Here is a 13903-nt window from a genome sequence, read left to right on the forward strand (position 1 = left end):
TTAACCCATGCATTGAGAGGTGAAAGTGGCACTTAATGATGCTTTCCCTCTCCTAAGCATAAGAACAGTACAAACCTCATTTAGAGAGAATCACAGAAGGATTCTAAAAGGGCATATGCCACACCATCCTGTCCCATCTTTTCCCCTTTTCAATCAAAATAAGTGAATGCTGCAGAAATTTTTATCAGAAGAGAATCTATTTTTTCCTACTTCATGCCTTCCCCTAACCAGAGAAACACCGGTTGATTAATAGATCTTAAAACTTCTGCAAGGTCATACCTGAAGTCATTCACTTCATGCCAATAAACACATAGCCCAGGGTTGATGAGGGCAATGTGCTACCAAATTATGTCCTCCAAATATTACTGCTGTTATTACCAGCAGAGGATTACACGATTCTACAGGAAATGCTACCAGTAGCAAATCCTACTTCTCTTCCCCAGCAAATTATAGAAATATACTTTTAACATTTGCATATATTTAAGTTTCAGCTGTATCCGGTTAAGATATCATTGTCAGTAAATCCTTAGTGGATAATGTGGCTGTATGATTATGGAAGTCATGTTTTGCTATGAGACACCAAAACAACAGGGCAAACAGGAAGGACTAGCAGCAAACAGATTCAGTCTATCATGAAAAATGTCTTGGCAGAACACGTTAATTATAGGGAAGAAGTAATAAAATGATAATCCCAAGCAATTAGACCATATCCATACTAAGAGCAGAAAAGGAGAGGGTCTGTCATCATCCCTGGCAGATTTCTGGTGTGGATTACACCAATGATTCTATTTTCCCCAGAAGAAAAAATAGTAGAGGTGACGAGGCATTTTCAGGTCTAAGGGGCTACAGTTTGGTTGAGTTTGAGAGTGTGAGCAAGTGTATATGTGACTTGTATTTCAATTTGATTTTCAATTCAGTAGACAGTCTCTTGGGCATCAGTATTTTGTCCCTCTTGCAATGCATCTACAGCATGAAAGATACAAGTAAGCAAAGATGGTACAAATATTTGCAAAAAGCCCCAAGGTCTTTGTAAGTGTGTGTGAAACAGAGAACTCAGTGTTTTTAAGTAAAATGCATCATTCTAATGGTCAGAGACATTCAGATAAGTAGACTTAGGTGTGCTTAAAATTTCTAATGTTGGATTTTGCAGCAGTTTATCACCGGCAATAGAAACTGGAAATCAAAGAACCACAGAAGCTGAAGTTGGCAGGCACCTGTAAGGATCACCTCACCCCACCACCCTGCTCAAGCAGAGACACCCAGACCAGGTTACCCAGGGACACAACCCTAGATGAGTTTCGACTACGTCCAAGGATGGAGACTCCACAAACTCTTTGGCCAAGTTGCTGCAGTCCTTGACCAGAAAGAGGAAAAAAAAAAGGGTGTTTTTTGCACATACGTGGATTTTCTGTTTTTCAGTTTGGGCCCATTGTCTCTTGCATGTCACAAGATACACTGAGACGTTTGGCTCAGTATTCTTCACTCTCCCTGATATAATTATAGATGTTGATAAGATCCCTGCAAACCTTTTCTTCTCCAAGCTAAGTAGTTGCAGCTCCCAGCCTCTCTCCAATAGATATGATTCTCTTATCCCTTCAACTTTGCCCTACAGTGGCTCACTCCAGTATCTCCATGTTTCTCCTGTAGGGCCCAACACTGGTGCCAGCACTCCAGATGCATTTTACCAGTGCTTTTTGGAGAAAACGGATCATCTTCCTCCACCTCCTGGCAACAATTCTTAATCCACCCCAGGAGGCTGCTAAACCTTCTCTGTTTGCTACACGGACACATTCCTGGCTCATGTACACATTGGTGTCCACCAGGGACTCCAGGGTCTTTTCTGCAAAGCTACTTTTCAGCTGGTCAGTGCAGGAGGTTATTCCTCCTCAGCTACAGGACTCTGCATTTTCCTCAGTTTTACTTCACGAGATTTCTGCCAGACCATTTCTCCTGTCTGCCAAAATCCCTGTATTGAATTCCACGTGATCTAGGCTTTGACAGGCCTTCTTCACATTGCCCCCAGTCATTTCACCAAATTTGATAATGAAGTAACAGCACACATCACAACATGCACAGCAAAGATTTCCTGATAATTTTGCATACTATTTTAAGTACCCAAATCACCCCATACTGTAAAAATTTCTTCACCCTAGCTATAGATCACCAAACTGTTCACCATCTTTTCCAGATCCTTTAAAAAAACACAGAAATGTGCAAAAAGAGTGGGATGTCCTAATTCTCCTTCCTAAGACATTCTCTCCTCCCTGCACAGAGAATTATTGTCACGGTTACTCTCTACCAAATCCTTCTTAACTAAAACCAGACACACATCTCAATACATGCAGTACAGACCTAAAAGACCACTCCAGTTTTAAACTCTGATTAGGTATTTTAAAGCTCTTAATTAATCACCAGAAAACAGCATCAGTTGGGAACGATGATTTTAAAAGGATGTTCAAAAACAAAAATGAAGACTGAAAAGTTATGCTTGGATTTACCAAAACCAAAAGGTGAATCTTCCTCCAACACTGACTGTGGGCATAGGCAGCATGGTAGCTCTAACACTTCTTAACTGGTGGCCACCCCATCACTTTGCACTTTAGTGTGTAGTCCTGCTCCAGGATGCTGCAATGCCAGGCTTGCTGATTGTTAATGTGGTGGCTACACATAGCACAGGAGGGAATTAAGACTCAAAGGCTTTGCCATAATGTTTTCTATTGTCCCGAAGTAAAAAATGCCCTTCCATCCACTTTGAATATTAATAGTAACGTCCAAAATTTCAAGATTGCAGAATGAAAAAAAAAAAACCAAACTGCTACTGAAATTTAAGTACAAATACTTTATCAGAAATATTTTAGTTACTAATTATTTTTCAAGAATTAATTAAATAACACTTGGAATGCTTTAGAAGAAATACATACAACAATTAAGGAAGACTTGTAATAATTTTACCTGCCCATACATAATCAAAAGGGAAGACATAAAAAAAGAAGGAGGTTAAATGCTGCATTTTAAAATAACCTTGTTGTATTTTTTTGTTCAATCCATTTCTAATTTTACAGCATTTTTAACGTAATAGATGTTAGTTATCTAGACTTATTAGCATAATAAAGAATTGTAACCTGTAGCAGTCAGGAAACTAAATTACTGCTTTTACATTTAAGTATTACATTGACAAATACATTGACCTTTATATTATGTTATGCTTAGAGGTTAGAAAAATGCATTATTGTTCATTGCATTTTCTTTTTGGGCAGTTTTCTCTGAAAGCTCTGTTGAAGGATAAAAGATTGATATAAATGGGGAGGAGGGAATACATTATTAATATTGTGGGATAATTTACCCAGCAAGTCTTCCACAAGATCAAAATTAGACATTCCCATGGGAGCAAACCAAGAATGCAAGTGGGGGAAAAGAAACCTCTTTTGACTTTCTGGCGACATTCATCTGAAAATGGCATCTTGGGCAGTGTTATTTTTTAAGCTTTATTTTGCACTGACCACAGTCATAATTATCTCTCTTGGCTTTTAGATACACATTTGTTCATTTCATTCATAAAAATTATATACAAATTTCCTGCGGCTTGTTTTCAGAAAGTTTAAAATGGAAACTGGAAGGCCCACCAACTCTGCATGGCATTTCAGAGATGTGCAAATCACAGCAATGCACAGCAATATTAGGGTCTCTAAAACAGGGTTTATTGCCTTGCCCTTTCTGACATTAATATAACAGAAAGCTATTGAAATCTAGTCCAGAGCGGTTCAGGGAGTAACATTATCTATAATGATAATTGCAAACTTTACATTATATTCAAAATGATATTTAAAGTCATTGTAATATCTCATAAGGCATGCTTGAAAATGTTAACGATCCACCAAGTCCAACCACAATCTTGGTGGCTCACTCTCAAGTATGGAAGTTATCAGGATGAATTTGTCATTAGAGAAAATAAAACACGAACAAAAGTTGTTCAGTCTTCAGGGTGGAGGAAAAATCAGTCTTATTTGTGGTACAGTCTAGGAATTTCTCTCATCTTCTTCTCTATATATTCCAGAGGCCCACTCACAAGCACAAAGCAACATGAAAAATTGTACAGTTGGGGTCAGTTTGGGGTTTTTTGGTTTTGGGAGGTTTTTGGGTGGGTTGCAACTTTTCTTCAAAAAAGAATGAGCTGGACATACTACAAAAAACCCCCTTCCTTTTCTATCTTGTTTCAACACCCTTGTGGCAGTGACACATATACTCAAAAATGCAGGGGCAAATCTGATGAAATTCCTTTCTTGGGGGAGGTGGGGAGAAGGGAGTGTTCAACTGGCTCTTTCCTTTGGCTTGCAAGCAGTATGCTACCCTGGGTGGTAGCATTTTCTGACTGATCTGTTAGGATGATGTTAAACCCACTGTGCATTTTTCACTGACTGTCTACAGTGTGGCATATTGATTTTGCCGTTCCCTGGTTCACTTCTAAAACCTACACAGTCAAAACTGTTACTTATTTGAAGCTTTCTGCTTTTCCAGCCCTGTTCTGACAGATATCTCTGTTATGGCACCATCTGCTATCTTCATATTCCATGACTGAACCACAGGCTAGCACTATTGCTGTGACAGTTTTTGAGGTGTAAAATACACTTCTCCTGACATCTGCCTCAGCTCATCCATCCTCCAATTAGAAAACCCTCTGAAAACAGTCTTGAGATGCTTTACATTTTAATTTCTCTATAGGATCCTTCTTCACTATAAGGAAGCCAAGTCTCTGAAGTTTATTGTCTTTCAATTTTTAAGAGAGTTAATAGTTTTTTGCACACAAAAGCTGACGGTATAGTAGGCAGGCAGGGAACACCTGACACATCAAATTAACCTTACTTATTCCTGTCCAGTGTCTGTAAAAGCACACAGGAACAGGCACAAGAGGGACAGATATTCCAACTCTTTTGGCTGCAATGACGCACTCCAGTTAAAGAAAACACCTGCTCTTCTAGAATGAAAAGGAAAATACAAAGCAAGCTGATGACATGAGGTTTGGTCTACTGAACTAGGAAATGGAAGTTGTTCCCATCTAAGGCTCCATCTCTGCACACAATGAGTTCAGAATAAAGATATTCCTTAAAGGTAACATTCTGATGACATTCACCTGATTTTTTTCACTTAGGTTCCACAAGTTTGTTAGTGCTGTAAAATCAGTTTGATAATTCAGGATCTAAGATGGAATTTATTCTCCAGCCTTTATCAACCACAATGCAACGAAGCTATTTAAGAGCAAGGCATATTCTAAAATCATTACCTTACCAACAAGAAAGGCACATGTCTAATCACAGGAAGAACGAAGGTTGTGTCTATTTCTTTTCAAACTACAGATGACCATCCAAAATTCAACATAATCAAATACATGTGGAACATGTTAGAATTCAGTGGCCAAAGTCATGAGAAGTAACAGAATGAAAGATAACTTATGAGGGACAAAAACAAATCTCAGTTATGAAAAATTTAGTAAAATTTAAAAGTATCAATCAAAATTAATAACACAACAGAGAGTTAGGAATTGGTGACCTTTAACCTTTACTAAACACATAAAGAGAATCCATACTACTGTACAGAAGAGTGATGTTACTTTCCAAATTTGACTAATGCAGCACAATGCAGAGAAGCACTCTTAAAACATTCTGATAAACACAACTACAAATCTACTGGGTTATTGCCATTCAGCTCAAGAGTTATTATTATGATTCATTTCCTATAGGCTTCTTAAAAGCATTCAAACACATTTCATCCATAAACAAGATCTCTGATATCTGACATTCACATTTTTCCAGTCATAACCAGCAATGTAATTTGTAAGTTTCGTATTAATAAGTATACAGATTTCCACCCCTCTCTCTATTGTTCCAGCTTCTCTCTTACCTCTCTTTGTCTTCCATTGCTCATTCTTCCGAGCCAACCCTTCCAGCAATAGATTTGCACATAAGGAAAAAACTCCTTCTTCTCCTAAGTTCTACATTTATACTCATATCAGTTCCTGTTTTTAAGGAAAGTTTCCAGCCTGACTATTCACAAGACCCCCTGGCAGCCACACTACCACTGTCAGAGACTGTCAGTGCTGGGACCGAGGCCCTTTCACTGCAGGTGGCTCCAGTGGCCCAACTGGTCCCCGCTTGACTTCCTGCACACCCCACTCGCAGCCAGACCCGGTTTCCTCACCAGTTTGACACCGGGTTTCCCTCAGCAGAGCCTCAGATATCTCGTTCTTAAAGCAGTTTATTCACGGGGCTGTACTGTAACACGAAAAGGCTTGAGCTGGTGCCTCTGAAGAGGGACCCCCAGCAGAGGACCCCCTGCGCTTTTAATACTCCCTCAGTCTTCCCATGAACAGGTCTCACCCTTCCTTCTCAGGCCTCAAGTCCCGCCCCCTCTGTGTTCATTCTCCTCACTGGAGTCACCCATATTTGTCTCCTTTTATTATTCAAAATGTCAGGAATTCTCGACTCGTGCCACGTCTCGAAGTGTCCATTCTCCTGGCTGGCATCACCCATCTTTCCTGCCCTTTGTTATCCCAAAGGTTGGGAGTTCATTGCCTCTTGTCTCGGGCTCCCACCCAGAGCTCAATCTGCATGTCAACCTACATCTCATTCTGCAGCTTGCAAGCTGAGCCCCTTGGACCAGATCTATTCCTCATCATTGTCAAATGTATTTCCAAAGCTTGTGCCTGCCTAATAATGCTCTACATATATTGTCCTTCTCTCCAAATAAAGACCTACTCTGCATCAAGTAACTTACTAAATGCTTTATGCCTTATTTACACAAGGTCCAAGGCTTTCATAGTACTATTTTCAAACAGCTTGTCTAGAATAATTCTCTATTGATCTAAGTGTATACATCCATCTACACACCTTTCTAGTTTATCTGACTCCACACTGCCAAAATTCCTCTATCAGCATTCATTCATGACACAGACCCATAATATAGGCAGTTAGTCAAGCTCTCTCACTTTTGGCTATTATAAAAATCCTTACTCCTTTCCAAGAGAGGAAGGCTCATCCATGAATGAGCATAACAAATAAACCTATCAAGGCAGCAGTTCAAATTTCTTTCAGTGTCCTGTAAAATGAAGATACAGGGACACTTATATCCATTACCTTATTTATTTTATCCTTTCACAAGCATCCACATACTAGTTTATGATGCAGCTAAGAAATTTTTTCCTACATATTTCTAAACAAGGGGACAGATACTTTAGATACTGTAATTATTTTACTTGTTCTTCTGGTTTTTGTATTTCTCTGCAGCACATAATTCTTAATAAAACTTGAACAAAATTATCCATTACCTCTTACAAAATGATTTTTTTTCTTAATTTCTTGCTATTAGTCTGTCCTAATATCCTACTATAACTCTGCAGTGTTTATATATAGAATAAAAATATATTAAATTAATTTAATATTTACCTGTTTGCATAAATGCTTATGGCATTTTCTCATTTATATATAAATTTTCAGTTTCATATTTACCCCGTAAAAGGCACTTTTGTTTGCAAACATGCACATCACTTCAGAAAAACAACATACTTCTTCATCATTTTGCAGAAGATTTATCTCTAATTTTATCTCTAATGCTTTAAAAAAAAAGAAAAAAAGAAAAAAAGAAAATATACGAGGGAAAAAAAATTAGCTATCTGCCTATGTTTTAATTCCAGGAATGAAAGGGTCTATGAGACAAGCCTCCTGTAGTTACAAGGTTTTAAATTTGTCTTGTCTTGGTCCTTTTACACCAGAAAGTGTCACCAATAAAACCTATCCATAATTCCACTCAAAATACTCCATAGCACTCCTTTTTCTGAGTTACAATGATAACAGTTAAATTGGTAGTCACTGGACTCAGTCCTATGGGAATATTACTGGGTTGCCCTAGTCTCATATCCCATTGTCCAAAAGTTGAGCATGTCCTTTTGCCATGCCTCTTAGCCTTTTCTGCTTTTTCCAATGTGGTGGACATTTCTGTGTTCCATGCAAGTTTCTTGGAGAGCAATACCCAGATAAAAGCATCCACTGCTTCCACAGGCAAGGAAAGCCTTTGGGAATTTCAGTGTAAAGGAATATAACTACCATTTTCCATTCCCTTTCCCTTCATCTTGAAGCACAGAGAGCAAATCACCACCGGGTGTGACAATTCCCCCAGCTCACCTGAATGCACATGGGCTCAGAACTAAACTAGGGTGTAGTACAACAGGTGCCCAGTGACAATAGCATGAAAACAGGTGAGAGAACTGGGCTGACAGTCTGCATCAAGTCTTTTTGCTCCATCTGTAATTTTGCATGCACAGTGCTTCAGTAACTTATTTTCTTTTCCCCCCATATTAAAAAGTGTGATGCCCAACACATTATATACAATACTAAGGACATGTTCATACCAGCAGTAGTAATTCAGTGAGGATCCAAAGCACAAAACTAGTCACATGTATAACTCTGGACTCGAAGTGGCTAAGCATGAACACATGTCTCAAGACAAGACTGCCTCTCAAACTCTTACCTTGATTTGACTAACAGCACTTCTTGAGCCTAAGTTTATCACTATTTCAACATACTTCACAGATGGTACATGGAAAAGTTCAGTGATTGGGCCTCTCCAGGAATAAAAAACTGCAAGTTTTACCAGGTTTATGAAACAACTATTTTCATAATGACAAGTTAAAATCTATGATTTTCATTTTGACCCTGCATTTAGTTTAAAACAGAATTTTAATTTCTCTGCTAGCAGACCTGGGACTATTTGGAGTAACACCTTTTTCAATTAAAGGCTAGAAGAAAATCACAGACCATTCACCTTTAATGATGGGCACATATAAAAGCATACTTTCACTACTGCCTTAAATGACAGATGTTCTTTTCTGACTGTCACCTGGGTACAAAATCATGTAGTTCTTTCAGGCAGCATTCTACTGGTGCATGTGGCAGATTGGCAAACTACAGATTAATGTCAAACTTGCAAAAATATATGTCAGGTCAAACTAGTGCAGCCGCATTCTGGTCCCCTTCGATATTACCAGACTTTGCACAGCTCCATTTGGTACACATCTCACTGAAAGACTGCGTGTATCTAAGTGAGCAGAGCTGCGGGTGTCCAATACAAGCAAGAGTGCCACAAAAACGCTGGTCTTTACAGAGTCAACTTGCATCCAGCACGAGGACTGAAAAGGAACTAGAAAAAGATCCTGATCAGAGATACTGTGGGATGAAAAGTGCTGGGCTGGGACAATGGGGGTCGAGTGATAATGCCTGAAGAACTGAGGGCAAAAATATGCTCCCTTGCCTTCTCCTTCTATAACAGTCTGTAATGGCTTTTATCCCTCTTCCTTCAGTTCCTTGTTTTTCTCCATCAAAGTTCTTGCAACTATAAAGAGTAAAAACAGTTCTTTTCCCTTCCGGTTGTGTCTCCTTCCAAATTCTTATACACACCCGATTTTGTCACTGTTAAGGCAGTCTGAGGAGCAGAAAAGGCCTTGACCCTGTGTCAAGAGCGCTGCTCAGCAATAGCAGAAACATCCCTAAATTATCAACACAATTTCCACTACAAATACAAAACACAGTCCCATACTGGACACTGCAAAGAGAATTAACCCTACCACAGCCAAAACCAACATAAACACATTTGCAGGCTCTGGCAACAGAACAGTGCATTTGTACCCTTAAAACAGACAGAATTTTAGTGACATTTAGTGTCACTAGAATCAAAAATAATTGCTCACCCACTGGCTATAAATTAAGTATGTTTATTTTGCCAAGGGCAACATTTACTAGAAATTGTAAATAGCGAGCAAGTCAGAAATCACGTAAATCATAATCCCAGCTAATTAAATTCTGCATTTCATGGACTAATATTTATTGACAGCTCCCTAAAAATGAATTAAGAAATGCAGTAACTGCATTTCTTGAAAGTAACTGTTATTGGGGGGGGGGATTTGGTTGGGTTTTTTTGGTTTTCAGTTTCTTGTGAGGTTTTTGCAAGCACTTACAAGGTTACTGCAAAATTGCTCTGGGTCATACTGTTAATATACAAGAGCCAATTACTATTCTTTAATCAAAGAACTCATTCCTATTTATTGGAAACTGGGGCTGCTCTCACCAATTTTTGTTCCTGCTTAAGAGATTGGACACTTACTAAATATTGAAACCTAGGAAGGCAATAGAGAGATGTTAGTGAGATACACGTGCCAATTTACTGTCTGTTAATTTGCTTTGGTCATTTTATTGTTTCTGTCCTGTAACGTAGAATGAATTAATGTGAACATCTTTTTATCAAACTAATAGTCTTCAAGGCATTTTCAGACTTTGCACTGAGATTTGGCATATGGGTGGTAGATGATACTTTACTTGCAATGCACACTGACTTCTGAGCTACTCATCCATCGACTGGTTTAAGTGTTAAGCTTGGAAACAGAAGCCAGAGAATTCTGGCCAAAAAAAAAAAAAAAAAATGGAGCCAGAAGGGAGAGGCACATTAATTAAATAAAAGGAAGAAACTTCACCGTTCTGTGGTAAAAGGTGACAGCATGGCCACAGATGAAATAGCAAATGAGAAATAATTTTAAAAGGTCTGAAGGAAGAAAAATGTGCAGCTGACTCAACACAGCAATGTGTTCTTTAAAGCTATTCTAGGACCAAAAAGGTGGTATTTTATGGCACACACAAAAAGGGTATTATTAAAATAACTAGGATGCTAAATGCAGGATCTCTAAATAACCAGATGTGTAACAATGGAGAGTACATGAGGGGGGGAAAAAAGCAGTCAAAAACTCCCAAGGAACAAGAACAAGCTTCTGAGGTTAACAATAAGTGAAGGAAAAGGAGATTTACCACTAGCATCTGTGCTAATTAGTAAGTTTCAAGATTTCTTTGGGAGTCTTCAAGGTGGAGACCTCAACTGCGAAAGACCAAAAAATAAGCAACCAATTATCTGAAGAGACTTCTATATTAGCAGTGATGATCAGGAAAGAAATTGTGTATATCCTCCTTTAGCTAAGCTATACAAATGAGTAACTACTGTGCCTTTTATTCCCATGTATTTCTCTAATAGGAAGTTGGTAAGATCCCTGGGAATATTTTCTACTATGTGTGCCTGCAAATGCTGAGCATGACAGATTTCTTCTCTCACCTGCATTTTTTTTCAGCACACTTGTCTCCATTGCATGTGATTTTTAGATCACATCTAAATTACTTGGTGCTTTTCTGTAAAAGCAGTAATCAAATACTTTAATTCACTGACAATATTTGTCTCGTTAGCCCAAACTGAAGGGTAAGTCTAACACTGCTTTTTCCAGTTGAGGATGCCACAGTCACCTTTTGGGTCTGCCTCCTAAATACTGAGTTCAACCATAAAAATTTCTTATATTTTACTCTTCTTTCATGCACTCATGGCTTCTACTTTACTAAGATCACTTCTTTAATGAACGTGTTCCTGCAAGAATATCTTAAATTAGTATGCCTTGAATCCAGAGAGTAGAAACACTTTTTGTCATGCTAAAATTCTTCCCCAAGAGCCCTTTTCACAATACTCAGCAAGAATTGCCAAGAGTGGAAAAGGAAGCAGAGAGCTGGGCTCCAAGGTACCCAGACCTGTGTGACAGGCAGCAGACATTTCATTATCAGGACATATGTGTAGTCAGCAGCCACCGTCATTTACAGAACCTGGAAGAGATTAAAATAGATATATGAATAATAATACATTTATGAATAACTTAAAAAAAAAAAAAAAAAAGCCTGTATTTAGTTGTAGCAAATATGTATAGTGTACAGCTACATATACTTCACTTCAGGTGAAATTTCCACTTTGGATGAATATACTGATCTACAGGGTCCTGCTTCAGAGTGCAGAGTGCATGTCTAAGGAGCACACAAAAGTTCTTGGATGGTTTTCCAAAGGTTTTCTAAAAGCCTTATTCAACAAAAATTTCCCATCTCTCCCTCTGAAAAGAAAAAAGAAGAAAGTGAATAAGAGAGATGAAGATAATATAAAATCTTTAAAGTTCTTTAAAGCTCTTCTTATTCCCAATGAAACTGTCAGCCATACACAAAAAATACAGCAGGAGCTGTTAACATGCATTGATTTGTAAATACCAGATATTTGATTTCAAGATTGCTGGAGAAAAAATTCATCTAAGTGTAACACAAACTCACTTTACTTTTTTTTAACAGTTTTTGTAACTTTTATTAATGTGTAACAAGTTTCCTACCCAGCTAGAGCACCTATACAGATGTATGTTACAACGCAGTACCAGAAACACAAACTATTCTGTAATAAGAATATACTGCATAAAAGCAAAAAATTAGTTCAAACTATTCTGTAATAAGAATATACTGCATAAAAGCAAAAAATTAGTTATACAGATGTATGTTACAACGCAGTACCAGAAACACAAACTATTCTGTAATAAGAATATACTGCATAAAAGCAAAAAATTAGTTCAAAACATGTACACACTGAAAATTCAGCCATCTACTGCTCGGATTAGAGAAATTGCAACTTTTGTTGTCAACCATCACATGTAAGGATCCTTTATCTCCACTCGTAGATACCAGGCAAGACACTGTTGCCTCACGTTCTTTCACTCCGATGCAGCAGGAGGACAAGGCACTTAGCCAACCACAGGAGTAGGAGCAGCTGGCAAAGAGCTACAAAATCTGATGGACATTAGTGTGGGGTATGCCCAGCCACTGCCCTGGAGGGACATCTGCTGAGATAAGGAGACTGAGCAATCTCCCAGCAGGACCCCCTGGAAAGGGAGCTACTCTTCAGTTACACGAGAAGAAGACAGACCCAGAGTCCTCTGGGAGACCCTATGCAGAGCCTTTGTAACCCATTGGCCTTTACCCTCTGACACCCACCCCCTGTATCCCTATAAAGCTACCCCCCTGCCCCTGCAAGGGCAGAGAGATGCTCGTCCCTGGCTCCCCCTCACTGGAGTACGGACCAATAAAGTTAGTTCGTGCGGAACCAGCTACACGAGCCTCTCCTCTCTCTCCCTGGTCTGGCCTGGAGGCTGCCCTGCAGAGCTGAGCTGGAATCACGAGCTGACAATCACTAAAGAGCTGACAGCTTCTGCACGGGCCCTCCTAGCCAGCAGCTGAGGGAAGACACCGGACCTCAGGAAGGAGATTCATTTTGGGACCATCTCTCCGGACTGGTCACAGCTTCTTCGGTCAGAGCTACTGACCCCTAACCAGCTGTCATACATTAGGTCATGCAGGTGGTAACAGGAGCAGCAAACCAAAAAATTCAACATGCAGTTTAAAAACACTTTATAAATACTTTACTAATCATAGTCTGGAAATATCCGCACCCAGCACCAAGAGATACAAGCGAAGACTGAGGAACAAATGTATACGTTCACACATACTCTCAGTAAACGTGGTTATGTTTAAACAGAAAAATCTTTACCTCCAAACCCAAGGCCCCAGTAGAATTACATACAGCTTTGGGTCATTTTCAGCTTCCCCAGCATCTCCAGAAAAAGAGAGTCAATTTTAAGGGGGAACAGGTAGAAATTAAGAGAACATATAGCACCTGCTGGTGCTACAGTTAGCAGATATAAGCCACACATAGCCAAATGAATCAGCTTAAAATTCTGCATCTTTCAAAGTCCTCAACCCAGAGACAACTTCTCTTGGAGAAAAATCCAAAGAAAGAAATCAGATTAAGTTATCAAATTCTTAAAACACATGAATTTCCTTTGACCCATTTAACTTAGGAAAAGCCTTGGCACTTAGTAAAACCCCTTAGGCATGATCTATACATTTTCTTCTTTCAAAATTGAAAATAAAACATTCTTCTTTTATTAGTTATTAGTATTAGTGTATCATGCCTTATTAAGATAACCAGTGTGAACACAAAACACTTCAACTAAGCAGCTGCTAACCTG

Source organism: Corvus hawaiiensis, chromosome 5 (genome assembly GCF_020740725.1).
Source record: "Corvus hawaiiensis isolate bCorHaw1 chromosome 5, bCorHaw1.pri.cur, whole genome shotgun sequence".
NCBI lineage: Eukaryota > Metazoa > Chordata > Aves > Passeriformes > Corvidae > Corvus > Corvus hawaiiensis.